The 15130-nt window shown below is 48.1% G+C and overlaps 1 protein-coding gene across 1 annotated transcript in view; it reads left to right on the top strand.

The window, feature by feature from the left end:
• Positions 1-9041: 9041 nt before the first annotated feature.
• The window catches only part of CCDC102A (coiled-coil domain containing 102A), a 33050-nt gene continuing 26961 nt past the window's right edge, over positions 9042-15130 (top strand). Inside the window, exon 1 of the mRNA XM_077310020.1 lies at positions 9042-9382. The gene's annotated coding sequence lies outside the window, so the exon portion shown is untranslated. The remainder of the gene's footprint in view (positions 9383-15130) is intronic.

Below are 15130 nucleotides of genomic sequence, written 5' to 3'. Positions count from 1 at the left end.
CCCCCACTTGCTTGGATGTTATGCCATTCTATCTTTTGTCAATGGGAGGAGAACCTGGGAGCCCCGTGGAGGGAGCACATTGCTGGCCTCCAATGCTGGTACATCACAAGTTGCAATTTAGCAGGACTCCCACTCCCACACATTTACTTATTACAATAGCATTTTTCAAAGATTGCTGAATTCTGAACCCCCTTTGAAACATGTGGTGAGCTCCCCCTCACTGGCAGTCTTCAAGCAAAGGTTGGATACACACTTTTCTTGGATGCTTTAGGATGCTTTGGGCTGATCCTGCGTTGAGCAGGGGGTTGGACTAGATGGCCTGTATGGCCCCTTCCAACTCTGTGATTCTATGATTCTATATATGGCCTTCTTCCACCCACCCTCCCTTCCACAAACCAGACATCAGTTATGTGTTCTGTCTGTGAACACACAAAGGTCTTGGCGTGAGGCTGTGTACACATGGAAACAGCCTGCAGCTGCATGGGAGAATGTATAGACGGGAGTGCTTAAGGAGTTCCAAGTGCATTCCCTTGTAATCCTCACAACGGCCCTGCAAGGGAGATCAGGATGATTCGCCCCATATTACACAACAAGGGCAGAAGTGGAGAAAGTCTTGGTTATGGCCAGCTTTTCCATTCATGACAGCTTTTTAAAAAATTATATACAGCTCTTTCTCTCCCAAGCCGAATTAGGGGCAAGGAACAGCAAAGTATCTGCGCTGGCAGCCTGCAGGTATTATAGGTCTATGCGTAAAGCTGAGAAACGGAGCTGGTTGCTTCCAAGACTGGGGGCGATCCTCATTTTTATTTGGGTGCTCAAAGTGGTCTGATCCTGTATTTATTCAGATACTTAACACTCCACTGTTCTCCCCAACAGAGGACTCTAGCTTTGGAAGAACTGAAGACAAATCGAGATAGCTGATGCTAATATTCTGGGTTTGATATTAGATTTTAAATTTGATCTATTTTAGATTTTTTAAATTAAGTTTAGTGAATTGTTTCCTCTGTTGATGGAATATGATGTGCAGCATGCTGATCTGGTTCACTGGATAGGGTGGTATATCATATATAAAAAATAAAGTGTCTCTATTTTTTCCTCATAACAACAACCCTGTAAGGTAGGTTAGGCTGAGAGAGAAAGACAGATGGGTTGTCCTAAGATCACTCAGCAAGCTTCTAGGGCAGAGTCAGGATTCTAATCTGGATCTCCCTGATTCTATTCCAGCATTCTAACCACTACAGCTTTTTGCATTTGGAGTTGATAAAGGAGCAGCCTTAAGGGTGCAGTCGATATTTAATAAGTAATTCCTGGTGCTTGATAACTCACATTGAAGCAGATGCGACATCTGCTAGTTAAGACATGGAGACAAGAATCAAGCCTGTGACAGATCCAATGGGAAAGCGAGCTGTACTTTATCAGCTTTACTTTCTGCCTCATTCAGATCTTCTGTGCCGTCTTTCTTCCCGCCTGGTGATACGGTTGTACTTTTACTGCCTGGGACCTGCACCCTTATCCCACTATCTCGAGTTCAAAAAGTGTCGAGGTGCTGCAAAAAGTGGTTTGATCAGAGATGATAGCCGTGTGTGAGTGGGGAGATAAGCAGGCACAACATGCAGAAAATGACAACTCTGGCATGCTATCTTCCGCTCTTCTAAAAGACACCGCCTGCCTGCAAGCTGAGAAGCCCAAGACATGTCATGCAGCCCTGGGATGTGGGATGAAATAGGGTCTGAATCCTGAATTGTATGAGGACTTATTGCATGTGCAATAAAGACGGCTTGGAATCCAGGACAAAGGAACATCTGTTGGCAGCTGGAGAAAGCTCCCAGAAGTTTCTCCACCGTGGTTCTTTCCACTTCTTCCTTTTGGATCTGTGGCATCAGAGAGCCTTTCTGTCATTGACTGTAAGAAAGGCCCATCTAGCCAAAGTTTAAAGGCTCCTGATGACCCTTGTGACATCCATCAGCCAAGCAAGCCCAACCATTCTGTGCGCCCCCCAGGAATGGCTACCCTCACCAAATGCTGCCATCCATGCAGGTGCAGAATCACTCAGAAGACTTGCTCATTTGGAAAAGTGGGCCTATCCTTCTTGGCTCAAGAGAAAACAGGTGTTGCAAACAAGGCAAGTTCAGGTTGGGGTGTGGGGAATGTGAAGAGCAATGCATTGTGGTTTCTAAAGTTCTGTTTTTGGAGAGATGTTGCAGGTAGCTATGGCAACACAAACCAAAATTCAGCAACAAAATGCACAGGAGACCTTCAATTAGGTCCTACCTAAAGTGTGCAAACTTTTGTGTTCTCCAGAACTCTTCATCAGCCTGCATTTGTGTTAGGGGAGGATGTTTCAAGCCCTCATCTGATTTTTGTCAGCATCCTGCAGAAATGCATAGATAAAATAGTGCTGAGTTGAGGATTTAATCTATGCAGAGCTGGCATTCTACACAGGAGGCCTTAAGTTCATGACTTTTCCCCTCCTCTGCCCCACCTTTATTTTTTAACATCCAGACTGATAAAGATGCCGGTTTACTGAAAGCAATTTTCTTGTGTGTGCACATTTTTGTGGTCTTGGCATGATTAAGATGTCCTGTTTTTGTTCATCCATCTACCAGCAAACTGATCCAAACCTCAAAAAATTCAGGATTTGATCATCTGCAACTAGGAGATGTGTTTCCAAAGTTTGGTGCTCCGTTTGAAGACTTGATGAAATCAATGAATCACTATCATACAATGTAATGGTGGTGAATTGCTGGAATAGTTTAAAAATGGTAAACAGATGGCTGGTGGGGATATCGACAGCTGTTAGCACAAAAGCTAAATGGAACCTCCACATTCAGAGGCAGGATATCTCTCTGTGCCAGAGAACAAATAGAGAATGATCACTGAATCCTAATCCGCTGGTGTTATGAGTGCTTAAGGACATCTGATAGGCTGTTGAAAAGAAAATTCTAAACTAAGTGGAGTTGGGTCAGATTCTTTTTTTACTCTAACTGCACTCCTTATTAAGACCCTCCTAGCCTGGGTGAGAATTGGTTAAGGGACAGGGTAATCGTAAACAGCATTACCCACCTTCTAAATCCATTGATGTCAATGGGTTTAGAGGTGTGCAGGAGAGGGGACTTCCCTGTTTGCTGGGAAGTTGGATAAGATTTTGAGGTGATCATTTTGTCTTGTATAAGGTTACTGGAACTCTTGGCTCTTGAGCCAGGAGGGAAAATATATATTTAAACCGATTGCTCAAAGACTTGAGGATTTAGAATTCCAGTTTCTAAGGTCAGCTCCCTGTAGCCCTTGTTCCCCCAGTTGGTGGTCATTCCTGTTTCCTATCCAACTTTGCCTGCTTATCTTTAGACTCCCTTCAGGCAAGAAAAGAATTACTACATACCTTGGCCACATATGTGACTTGTGGCAGGTTTTGTCATATTCCAAAATCACAGAGATTTTGTCTGCAGGGCTGTGGTGCCCCAACACCCTCCCTCACATCATCCTGGTCTGTCCAGCCCTTTGTAGCCAATGAGCTCCAATTCAGGACTACAATTAAGGCTGAATTGCAGGAATCTTTAAAATTCTGCTCAATGAGAAGGATCATGCTCTGCCATCTAAAGTTGCCAAAGCACTTTGCTCAGTGTGAAAATTTAATTTTTTGTGTTTGCAAAAATGCCAGATTGTGTTTCGGGTTTCACTGCATACCACCCATGTTCATCTGTAGCTATCTAGATGTCCTGGAATCCTTATGCCATTAAATGTAATCTATATCCGAGGAAGACTGCTTGCACTTGAAAGCTCACGCCTTGAATAAACCTTTGTTGGTCTTAAAGGTGCTACTGGACTCTGATTTCATTGTGCTATATCTATAAGATTATCGGAAACAACGCATGTGCAAAGTTCACTCATAAAGGGGGGGATTTAATTGTAACCTGACTTCCATTTAATTGGCTTTCCATTGGTGGAAAGTTGAATCTGGATCTGGTGCATTGTTTGTGCTTTATCTTTCAAGCGGAAGCCTGTCGTTTGCGTTGCCCCATTTGTTGGAACTGAATTCCTTCTGCACAGACGTGAAAGGACCCAGAACACTTCAGTGGATTAGAATGACCACACTGGGCTCACCATCAAGTTCCAGCAAACGAGAACCAGTCCTTCAAGAGACTAATCTATTTGCAAACTTCTGTTTGGCGTTATAACGGGCATTTAGCAATATAAATCTTTAGGGTTCCGCATGGTGGAGGATTGTGAGTTAAAAGGCACGCTGGCTTAAATTCGTTTTTCTCGCACGTTCAGTCCTTGATTTGGCCCCCACAGAATCCAGGCAGTTATATGAGCTCATAGGCACATGGGAAGATACATGCTTGTTGTGCCCGGGGTCACCTAATACTATCCTGTATTGCTTCTGCATAACTCCACTGGGAGCTGCAGGACTTGGCGCACAATTAAAGCTGAGCCCCACATGATGCACATGGGAAACAGCTGGGTGCTGCTTCCCAAAGTGTTTTGTCAAGCCCCAACACTGCACAGAAAAGCGTCAGAGATTTTTGAATGAACAAGATGTTCTCATGAGATCTTGGCTGCGGAAGGACCAGTTTTTTGTTTGTGGTATGGGTTTTTAACTCCTCCCCCACCATTTAAAACATTTTGCGTTTTTCTGCTGTCTCGGGAATCCCCCCCCCCCCCGCCCCGGGGGATTGCAAAAATATCTGCTTTTAGCCTTTAGCCTCCCCTCTCCTGAAGATTTCTTTCATACTTATGGGGGTCATAGTTGGCTTTTAAAAAGATGATAAAAGGAATTTTTTCCCTCCTGCCTATTTGATTTTCTAGGGTTTTTTGATGAAACAGCCGTCACATTTTAAAGGTGACCCATTCATTTTTCTAAAATATCCTGTACTTTTTGAGTGTATGCCGTCCGTTCTCACAGGCCTTGTACTTGGCACAGCTAGTGAGAAGTCCCCAGGGGAGCACTTCCAGGATCTGACTTCCTGGTGATGAGAAAACCCTGACAACTTAAGTGGGACAGAAAGCAAAAATGTATTATCCGGGGAGGAAATCAGATACGTTATTCATATTTGTGCGTTTTCCAATTTGTATAATGGATTCCATTCACAGAAACGAGAAGTATGGAAAGGAATATCTAGAACAGGCTTTTTTCATAAAAACCCTGGGGTTTCTTGACAGTCCTGGGTTTCCCAAATGGGTGGGAGTTAATTATATATACATATACATACACACACACATATATATAAAGATTGTTAAACATTTATCAAGTGATATGACCATATATGGTTATGTTGACCTGCCTGGTTGGGGTGAGAAGGGGAGGGGCCCCAGGTGGGCGTGGACACAGCTAAGTTTCCTACCCATATCCTGCACAATCATACCAGTTCTGGGGTTTCTTGAGGCCTGAAGAAAGTTTCCAGGGTTTCTCAATGGTAAAAAAAGCTGCAAATGGCTGATTGAGAGTGTTAACCACAGTCATATTTTTTCTGCATGACTTATTTCCTTTCTTCATGTCCAACAAGGCCGGATTTGTGCAACGTATGGAAAACAGGCGATCATGAAAAGCAACTTGTTTAAAATGATGGGGTTATGTAAACTGACTGAATTTGCATTTTGGGTGCAGGTTGCAGAATTCAGAAGTGAGTTGGCCCAGGCACAGAATTCTGCATGGCTGCAGCTGGGTGCCAGGATAGAATCTTGTCTCTTTGTAATGTGCTAAATGACTGTGAATATAGCTTAGCGCTTTGTATTTATAGACAGCAAACATGAAAAAATACAATTGGAGCTTGTTCAATGTTCACTGATGTGAGATGTCAGGGTGACAGGAATGGACAGTTACTTTGCACGTGGGCCCTCCTGAAAACTATAGTGAAGCCCTGGCTGGCCCAAGACCACCCCTAACGATTTAGGGCCCAGGTAAAGTAGGCAGGAAGTAGGTACTGAAAGACTCCTTCCTCTGCTTACTTCCTGATTCAAAGCAGGTGGCGGGGGGGGGGGCAGAGAGCTGGGGAGAGAAAGAGAAAGCAGCAGGTGGTATGTGTGTGCCACCTGCTTTAATACCCTGTACGCATACAAACCTGGCTCATAAGTTTCAGCGAATGCATGCACAATCTACGTCTAGTGTGCACTTCCAAGGACTTATGTTTATGTGTTTTTAATGGAATTGTTTTATATTTTTAAATGTATTATTAATTGTTCACGTGTCTTATTGTTCGCCGTCCCATGGCTCCTGATCAGGTGGAAAGGCGGCATTAAAACGTTTCAAATAAATCAAAGTAAATCCACTCCGTGTACAGATGAACCGGCAGCAATTTAAGTTCTGTTTCGCCAGCATATGTCATTAGCCCTAAATGCCGGAACAATGGGACGGATCTCGAACACTGATAATTGTGTGATGGTCATGGCAGTTGCTCCTTTGTCAGTACCCTGGCGTAGGTCCTCTGGATGTTTTGGAGTTATGGAGAACTTGCTCCTTTTTTCTTTTTTCATGCAAAACACACTGAGACTGTGTGTGGAGATCCAAAGCCGGCCACAGTGACCAACGATAAAGTCTTGACGTTGCCACGAGCTCCGTGGAGCTGGAGCCAGCAGCAGTGGCAGGCAGACGTGTTCACTTTTGATATTTCGGCTATGGCTGCAGAGCAGGGGGTGGGGGACAGCTGCTCAGGCCGCCTCACTCTGCATCTTTCCCGTATCAATAATTCACTCCGGGCCAGATGGCAAGTTTTTAAAAGGTTTCCCTTCCCCTGGGGCATGTACAAATCCGTAGAAACCGCTGGCAGGACTATCGCAGGCTGTTGCCCTGGTGTGCACGATACCCCACGCTGCTACAAGGTTCCGGCTGCTACTGGGCCTAGTGAGCAAGGAGAGTCGCAAAGCTCTCCTCTGGCGACTTGATGCTCTCTTAGAGGGCTTTTAGCTGGGATGTAAACCCTTGTGAAAAGTAATCAGCTTTGATGTAAGGCGGTGTAATACAGGGGTCCCTAATGTGGTGCCTGTGGGAATTATGGCACCCCCCAGTACCTTTCCAGGTGCTTTTAGAAGGTGGGCAGGGCAGCTGAGGATTTTGCCTTCTGGTGGGCCATTGGGAGATCTGAGGGGCTGTGCAGGTTTTTTAAAATATCGCTTTGGCGGCAACACCACATGCCTAAAGGTGAGCCGCAGCAGGTTACTGTAGGTAAGCTGTATAGCTGGCTCCGCCTCCTGTGGCAGCCATCTTACGGCTGCACCCGCCACACCGTGTCAAAACTCCAAAGTTGCCCGTAAGCTAAAAAGCTGAGGGATAAAGAAGAAACATTTGGTGTCGTGGTTAAGAGCGGTGGATGACCTTGGGCCAGTTTCTCTCTCTTTCAATTTAACTTACCTCACAGGGTTGTTATGTGGAAAAAAATGGTGGACCGGAGAATGATCGGGTTCCCCTTGAGGTGAAAGCCAGGGTATAAATAAATCCATAACTGCATAGTTCTTAAGGACAGCCACATGAATCCATTTGAAAGACACAGCCTGGCCCGGCAAGTTGCCAGACTCTTAATGCGATGGGATGCTGTAGCTTGGGACATGTGGCTTCTGCGTTCAGTGTTCTCACTCGCTATTTTCCTTTCTTTGTTCCTTTTCTGCAATGGGCTCCTGAATGGAAACCTCTCCCCCCCCCCACCCCCAGCAAAATGTGACACAGAAAAGGAGTTGTCATCCTGATACGAAACGCCCAGCTGGGCATTCCCGCTGATTTTCCCATCATGCACCCCTGTATTTTTAAGTTCCACTAAAATAGTACACAATAAAGCTAAATATATCCGTGAGGTATTCCATAAAAGGCTGGAAACGTGCACTGTTTCTTCCAGAATGGCTGACAGGCCTGGAGAAAAAGGGCCTATCCCTTTAACAGAGGCTTAATGTGTGGAAACAGGTAGCTAGAAGTTCTCTTGGCATGGAGGTAAATAACCTCCTAGGAAAACAACATCCCACTAAATTTCAGCCAAAGAGACAAGCCATTTCACCCCAAACCAGTTAGCAGCTGTTTCCAGAATACTGCCAGATATATCACTCCACCTTTGCTAAGGACACAGACATCAACCCATGGACATATTTTTGGAAATAGCCAGCCCATTGACTCTTATTGGTCTCACACATGCTATTTCTTTACTTCAATGATACCCACACTGGAGATCCAAAGCATCTTATGTCCATTCTCTGCTCCTCCATTTTATCCTCACAACCAAATACGGTAGGCTAAGAGAGTGCTACTGGCCTAAGGTTTCTCAGAAAGCTTCCATGGCAGAGTAGGGATTTGAACCTGCATCCCTTGGAACCTAGTCTGATACTCTAACCTCTACACACCATAAATGTGTTTTGTAGTTCGATCTCTTCCCCCCCCCCCCCACAGCAATGCAGCCCGAGGGGATGGAAGGCAGCCTGGTACAGCCCTATCTTGGAAGCTAAGCAGGGCCAGCCCCTGGAAAGGAGACCACCAAAGAAGGTCTTTCAAGTTTTCCTCCCATCTTTTCTCCAAGGGTGGCAGCCATGGCTCTCCCCTGTCCATTTGTCTCCTCACAGCAACCCTGTGAGGTAGGCTAGGCTGGGAATGGGAGGCTGGCTAAAAGTCACCCATGACCACATAGGGATTTGAACCCAAGTCTTCCAGATCCCAGTCTGACAAATTAAACCACAAAACTACAAGGCAGAGATGCCAACTCTGGGTTGGGAATTTTTTGGGGTGGAGGCTGGGGAGGCGTGGTTTGGGGAGAAGGGACTCCAGCAGGTATGAGGGCATAGCCACCCCCACAACCCAGGTAACAATTTTCTGCAGGGGAACTGTCATCTCTAGTCCAAAATCAGGTGGGAGCTCTCCAGGGCAATCCTATCCCATGACCTCAGGAAGCACCTCGGAAACACGTGGATGGGACAGCCGAGCCTCCAAAACAAAATGCAAATGACTCAATAATTCACTTAAAAAAAAAATACAGCACTTTTGAGTCTCACGGGTGCCAACTGCTCAAGCCTTACACGCTTCCTCGGAAGTCAGGATTCCACTAGCTTTACTCCCGGGTAATCGCCTCCAAGGCCACCCACCGGCCCTCAAGAGCAGCAAGAGTCTCCCTACAGGTCCGCCGCAGGGGTTTGCACGCCGAGGGGCACGTCTGCCCCGAGGACCGGAGGCTCCCGGGCCGCCTCCGAGCCGCTTCTGCGCCTGGGCCTTCCCCCTGACGACCCCCTCGAGTTTAGAAGGGGAGGAGACTCAAAGTTCGCCTCTCGCCAGTTGCGACGGCGGCGGCAGTCCGCGGCTCCCTTCCAGATGTCTGACGCCGACGCCGTAGCAGCAGCAGCCGCCGCGGGACTCCCGGAGGAGCCGATCCCGCCCGTCGGGGGGGAATCCGCGGCCGGAGCCGGCCCCGGCAGCGAGGTGAGAGGGGAGCGCCGTCCTATCCCGCTTGCTAACGGAGCGAAGGGAGCCCTCCCCGTCCAGCAGCAGGGGACATTCCCGCCTCTGCCTCCGCATTCCAGGGAGCAGAGTCTGGCTGGACATGGAGGGGGAGGAGAAGAAGGGGTTAACACCTGGGGGGGAGGGGGGATCATTCCTCCCCCCCCCCCCCAAGAAACCCTGAACTTTCCTTTCTTTGGTGCCTGCAGGGGGCGGAGACAGTCGGGGATCCCGGAGTCCCGCAAACGAGACGGGAAGATCGCTTTTTGCAGCTCTTGGAGCGGAAACTCCGCTTGCTCATTCGGGCCGGCCCACTTATGCGCGGGGGGGGGACATTCCAAGCCGACGGGGCCGGGGGGGGGGGAGGAAAACTTTCGCGGTGGTCACTCTTGGCGATCTGGCGGAGTGGCAGTCAGCGCTGGCCAATGAGGCGTCCGGACTTGGGGGATCCGTGCTGCCGAGGGAAGACTTTTCCGGCCAATCTGGGAAGGGGAAGGGCGGATTCCTTCGGCTGCGCCGCCTAGGGAAGGAAGGAGCCCCTTTCCTGCTCCCGGGCTGGTTGTGCGGTGCGGGAGAGGAGGGTCGTTGCGAGCTTGGGATGGGATTGGGGCAGGGCTTTGTGCGTTTTCACGGGTCCCGCGTCACGTCGGAACTGGGCTGCTATCCGTGCAAAGCAGCATGCGGACTGCAGATCCCTGGCGTTTTGACTAAGCACATGTACATCCGTCTGTCTGCCTAGTACGTTGGAAACTGCCCTTCCCCTGAGGAACTCCAGGAATACACACTTCTCCTTTTTTATCTTCACCACACTCTTGTGAGTTAGGTTAGGCAGTGTGAGAGAAAGTTGATCCATCGCGACCCCATGGACAATGACCCTCCAGGCCTTCCTGTCCTCTGCCATTCCCTGGAGTCCATTTAAGTTTGCACCTACTGCTTCAGTGACTCCATCCAGCCACCTCTTTCTCTGTCGTCCCCTTCTTCTTTTGCCCTCAATCGCTCCCAGCATTAGGCTCTTCTCCAGGGAATCCTTCCTTCTCATGAGGTGGCCAAACTATTTGAGTTTAATCTTCAGGATCTGGCCTTCTAAAGAGCAGTCCGGGCTGATCTCCTTTTGGATAAGATACTAGAATTAAGTTAAGCAACAAGATACTAGAATTCAAAATACCAGAATGCTATTGGAGTTAGATCCCCAAGTAAGAGAAAACACTGGAGTCCCTTAAGTTTTTCTACATTTTTTCTACATTTCCATGGAAATAAAGTTTTTGAAATCATTTCTGCACATTCTTCCCACATCTTCACAGTCAGAGCAGTTCAGCAGTGGAATAGGCTGCCTAGGGAGGTGGTGAGCTCCCCCTCACTGGCAGTCTTCAAGCAAAGGTTGGATACACACTTTCCTTGGATGCTTTAGGATGCTTTGGGCTGATCCTGCGTTGAGCAGGGGGTTGGACTAGATGGCCTGTATGGCCCCTTCCAACTCTATGATTCTGTGATTCTGTGATCTTGAAGAGAGACTGCATGCAGTGAACATTGGGGGAAGGACAGAAGGAAGATGCAGGAGGTGCTACCCTTGTAATTGCTGAAGGCCACGCTTTGGCAACCTCTCACTTGTGGGCCTCTGTCCTTAAACCGTTTGCAAGCCCTGGCAGGACCATTTGTGCTGTTCGCAGCTCTGTTCTTGTGCCCTGCTGAAATGGGAAGATGGGAACATCAGGAAGAAGCATCCGGACATGACCTTCTCCCCTGGTCCATTGTCAGGTCTTTGGTTAGCAACCAACCTCCAGCACCAGCCCTCACCTACGGGACAGGTTATTGGGGCAAGATCTCTTGATCGCATTCTGTGCCTGCTGCGGCAGGTTCTCTTGCCCTTCTGCTCTGTCCCCTTGCGGCAGTAAAGCCAGTTTTAAGCAATTAGGCTCTCGACATCTGTGGGCTGACCAGCCATCCTGGCCTGTACTTATCCAATTCTGGCTGTCCCGCACCCTCCTATTAAGGTTTCCCAGAGCTGTTTTCCCGTTTGGCAGATTCTCTGGCTGCTGCACTCTGGTTGCGAATGCTTAAAATGCTCTTCTCAGCTCCCAGAAGCTGTGGCGCGAAGACTTTCATTCCAGCTTTTTCCCACCTCTCTGAGAAGAGGTGGAATGGTGTAGGGAGCGTGGGCACGACGGGTGGGGCAGAGGCATTTGAAGAACGAGAGCCGTCTGGCACGGAGCACTGCTTGTGGCAGAGACGCCTGCTTCGTTCCAGTCTTGGCTGAGCTGGGCTACTGAGCAGCCTGCAGAGGAAACGATCAGTGGGGCTTAGGCGGTGTCTTTTAATGCTGTCAATATTAATTGTTATAGTTATATGTATGGATCGTTTCTTGTACAGTTCAAAGTTATATGTAAAACGCCCTGAGCCTTCGAGGAGGGAATGAATGAATGAATGAATGAATGAATGAATGAATGAATGAATGAATGAATGAATGAATGAATGAATGAATGAATGAATGATAAGACACAGCTGATTTGTGACAAGTGTAGCTGGAGGTTTTATCCTAGCCAGCACGAAATTGACCGATGTGTGGCTTGATCTCCTCTGTCAGTTTAAAGTGAAATTGACTAATTGCATGCACTGGCAGGAAGATCTATTGTATGGCTTGTGTATATACCTTGGGGTGGTCTAGGGATTTTCAATTGAGTTCTCAGTTCTGCTTGTACTTGCTGGGGTCTTAAGAAAGAGCTCACACCACTACTGGTGTCTGTGTCCCCCACCCCCCGTAAACCCATGGATTGAACAGGGGGTTTCCCAGCAAGAGGCTTTCAAGGTGGCTTGCTATTACCTGCCTCTATGGAGCGACCTAGACTTCCTTGGTGGTCTTCCATTCAAATGCAATTCAGGGCTGACCCCACTTCCTGAGAGCTGCCAAGACAGGGTCAGCCTGGGCCATCCATGCTAAACAAAATAAAGTAAAATCTGTCTTGGGGTAATGGAAATCATGTACCAAGAACTGCTTCTTTTTCTGATCCCACAGATTGCTTATCTTGCATGATTTTGCACTTTCTCTGATTGTGGGGGAATGGCCACAGCTCAATGGTAGGACATCTGCTTTCCACATAGGAAGTCCCAAATTCAAGACCTGCCGTCCCGGTCTTGAGAACAGTTGAACAGCAGGTAATGTGAATGCAGGGGTAGTCAACTTGTGGTCCTCCAGATGTTCATGGACTACAATTCCCATGAGCCCCTGGCAGCGTTTGCAGCACCTTGGTCTGTGGTGATCTTATGCGGAAACCTCTAAAGGTGGGGGGAAGACTGGCATCCTTAGGTAGGGGGATTCTGTGGTCTCACAGCTGCTGTCACACATGGAAGGAAGAGGAGCTGCATACAAGGGACAAGGAAAGTAAAATGCCTTTTGTTAGTTGCGTAAAAGGAAATTTCAGCAGTTCCCGTTTTGGTCACCCCTGCTGCGGAGACACAAAAATGATTAGTAAAAAGCGGGGTCCAAAAAAGCAGCTCTTCTTCTTCCATATGTCTCAAAGAGGCCTAGTGTTGCAGGCTGCAGCAGCCAGCAGCAAAGGAGAAACCACAAAGGCCGGGCTTTTAAGGGGAGGGACTTGTTATGTCCCATCTTAAAAGAAGCTCCTTCTTGTAACCAGGTTGTCAGGAGGTTGGGGGAGATTCAGTACAGCTGTCAATTGGCCAAATTCCATAGACAGTCTTTGGAAGTGTTGTGGCATTTATCTGCAGCAGCCAGCGTAAGCTTTCGAAAGATTTGGTGGAAAATTGGCAACCCCCCCCCCCTCTGCCCCACCCCACCGTATGTCTGCTTGGTGTCTGGCTGCTAGCAGCAGAACTCTTTCATGTGGGCAAAGCTCTTTGAGAATGGGTAAGCCTGTGAACAATTAGGGACAGAAGGTTCCTTCCCCTGTTGGGATTCCTGTGGCTCTGGGATGAAGCCCATGCTTGGGGGAATCGTCTCAAAAGGAAGAGCTGCATCCCCCCCCCCCCACACACACACACACAAACGCGCCTTCCTGGTTCCCAAATGGATCACTGTAGAAGTGCTAGATGGGTGCTTCACTCACTCACTGCGGGTCTTACTAGTTAGTAAATTCGGTAGTTCTCAGTTTGAGATCTGAGAGGGATGCTTTTCTGCAGCCCTGGACAAATTAATACATTATTTTCCCACTTGTGTTTTGTAGTGTACCATATACGAAGCTGCATATGGTAAAGAGATGTGAGCAGCTGGCAGGGGCTCATGGGAATTGCAGTCCATGGACATCTGGAGGGCCGCAGTGCGACTACCCCTGTGTGGGGAAAGGGCCATCGACTTTGATTCTAAATACTTTTCATAACGAGTAACCTGTCTAGGTTATTTTTGCGAAACAAGCGTGAACAGGTCTCTAGATTCTGCTATCCTCAGTCTTCCTGCTCCTTTCTTGAAAAGCCCTCCAGGAGTGCCTGATTTGGAGACATGCTTTTTACACATTGGCCTCTGGGGTAGTCTGTCCCAGACAAAAGGCTGCAGAAAAGATGCTTTCTGTTTCCTGCCATTGGCTCCCTCCAATGAGCTTGGCGTTTTGCAGGAGGCAGAAACACTCCTGTTCTAGCAGGTCAGAAATCCCCAGGGCAGAGGCTGTAATGGGTGACCCGATGCTGATCATTACTCGTTCAGTGGAACGGCAGAATCCAACGGCCAAGCATAAAATCTCTCCTCACCGTGAAGCTCTGGCTGTCTCCTGGTTCTCTCCACCCTGCACGGAGCAGCCACTTTGAACAGGAAATCCTAAAAGTATTAACCAGCTCAGCCCTTCCCAGGGGACATGCCTCCAGAGCAAACTCTTGGAGAGAGCAGGGCCTCCCGTCTTGTTTGATTTATTTAACGAGCTTAAGTATTTGTGCCCGTAGACAGGAGGCAACATGGTGGTGCTGGACTGGGAATGCAAACCCTCTTTTTCAGCCAGGCGTGTCTGGATTTGCAAAGCCCCTTTTGAGACAGCCTCACCTTCTCTCTCCCAACCTCACGTCACACTGGTGAACAGGGATAGCAGCCTCCGGACTGCTCTTAGTGAGAGACAGGTGCATGCCTAATTCAGTAGCCCAATGATATAGAGGGGGTGCACACTCCTCGTGCAGGGATCAAGTGGTGCAGTCTCGCCATAACTAATCCCCATAACGTAGAGAAGTAGAAGAAGAGGGGCTCTAAGAGAACTGGTCTGAGAGAACAGCTTTAAGAGAACTGTGAGCAGCCCAAGGTCACCCAGCTGGCTGCATGTGGAGGAGCAGGGAATCTAACCTGGTTCCCCAGATTAGAGTCCACTGCTCTTTAACCACTACTATGCAAGACATCATCCCTGTGCAAAAGACTGTCTCGCTCTTTAAGCATTTCACCATGCTGCTTTTGCCTGCAGGCTCTCTAGAGCCAGCCCCTGCTCAGGTGAGTGAAGCTGTTATGAGAGGTGATTCTGAAACCATGAGGCTCCACAGCCATTAAGAGCTTAGCATGTCAGGCTGGCCCTGATTAGTTCTTGGATAAGAGATCGCCAAGGTTTGCTACACAGAAGCAAGCAATGGCAAACCATCCCTGAGCATTGCTTGCCTTGAAAACCGTATGGGGTTGTGCAACTTGGCTGTGACTTAGCAGCAAACAAAATTTTTAAAACCCTCACAGGTACTGAGGACAAGCAACTTTTTTTGTTTTTGTTTTGGAGGGGAGGCGCTCTTTGAAAATGGAAATCGGTGCAACCTTGTATT

The sequence above is a fragment of the Paroedura picta genome, chromosome 14 (genome assembly GCF_049243985.1).
Source record: "Paroedura picta isolate Pp20150507F chromosome 14, Ppicta_v3.0, whole genome shotgun sequence".
NCBI lineage: Eukaryota > Metazoa > Chordata > Lepidosauria > Squamata > Gekkonidae > Paroedura > Paroedura picta.
The sequence above is the reverse complement of the archived record's forward strand: the minus strand, read 5'-3'. Positions and strand labels throughout refer to the sequence as shown.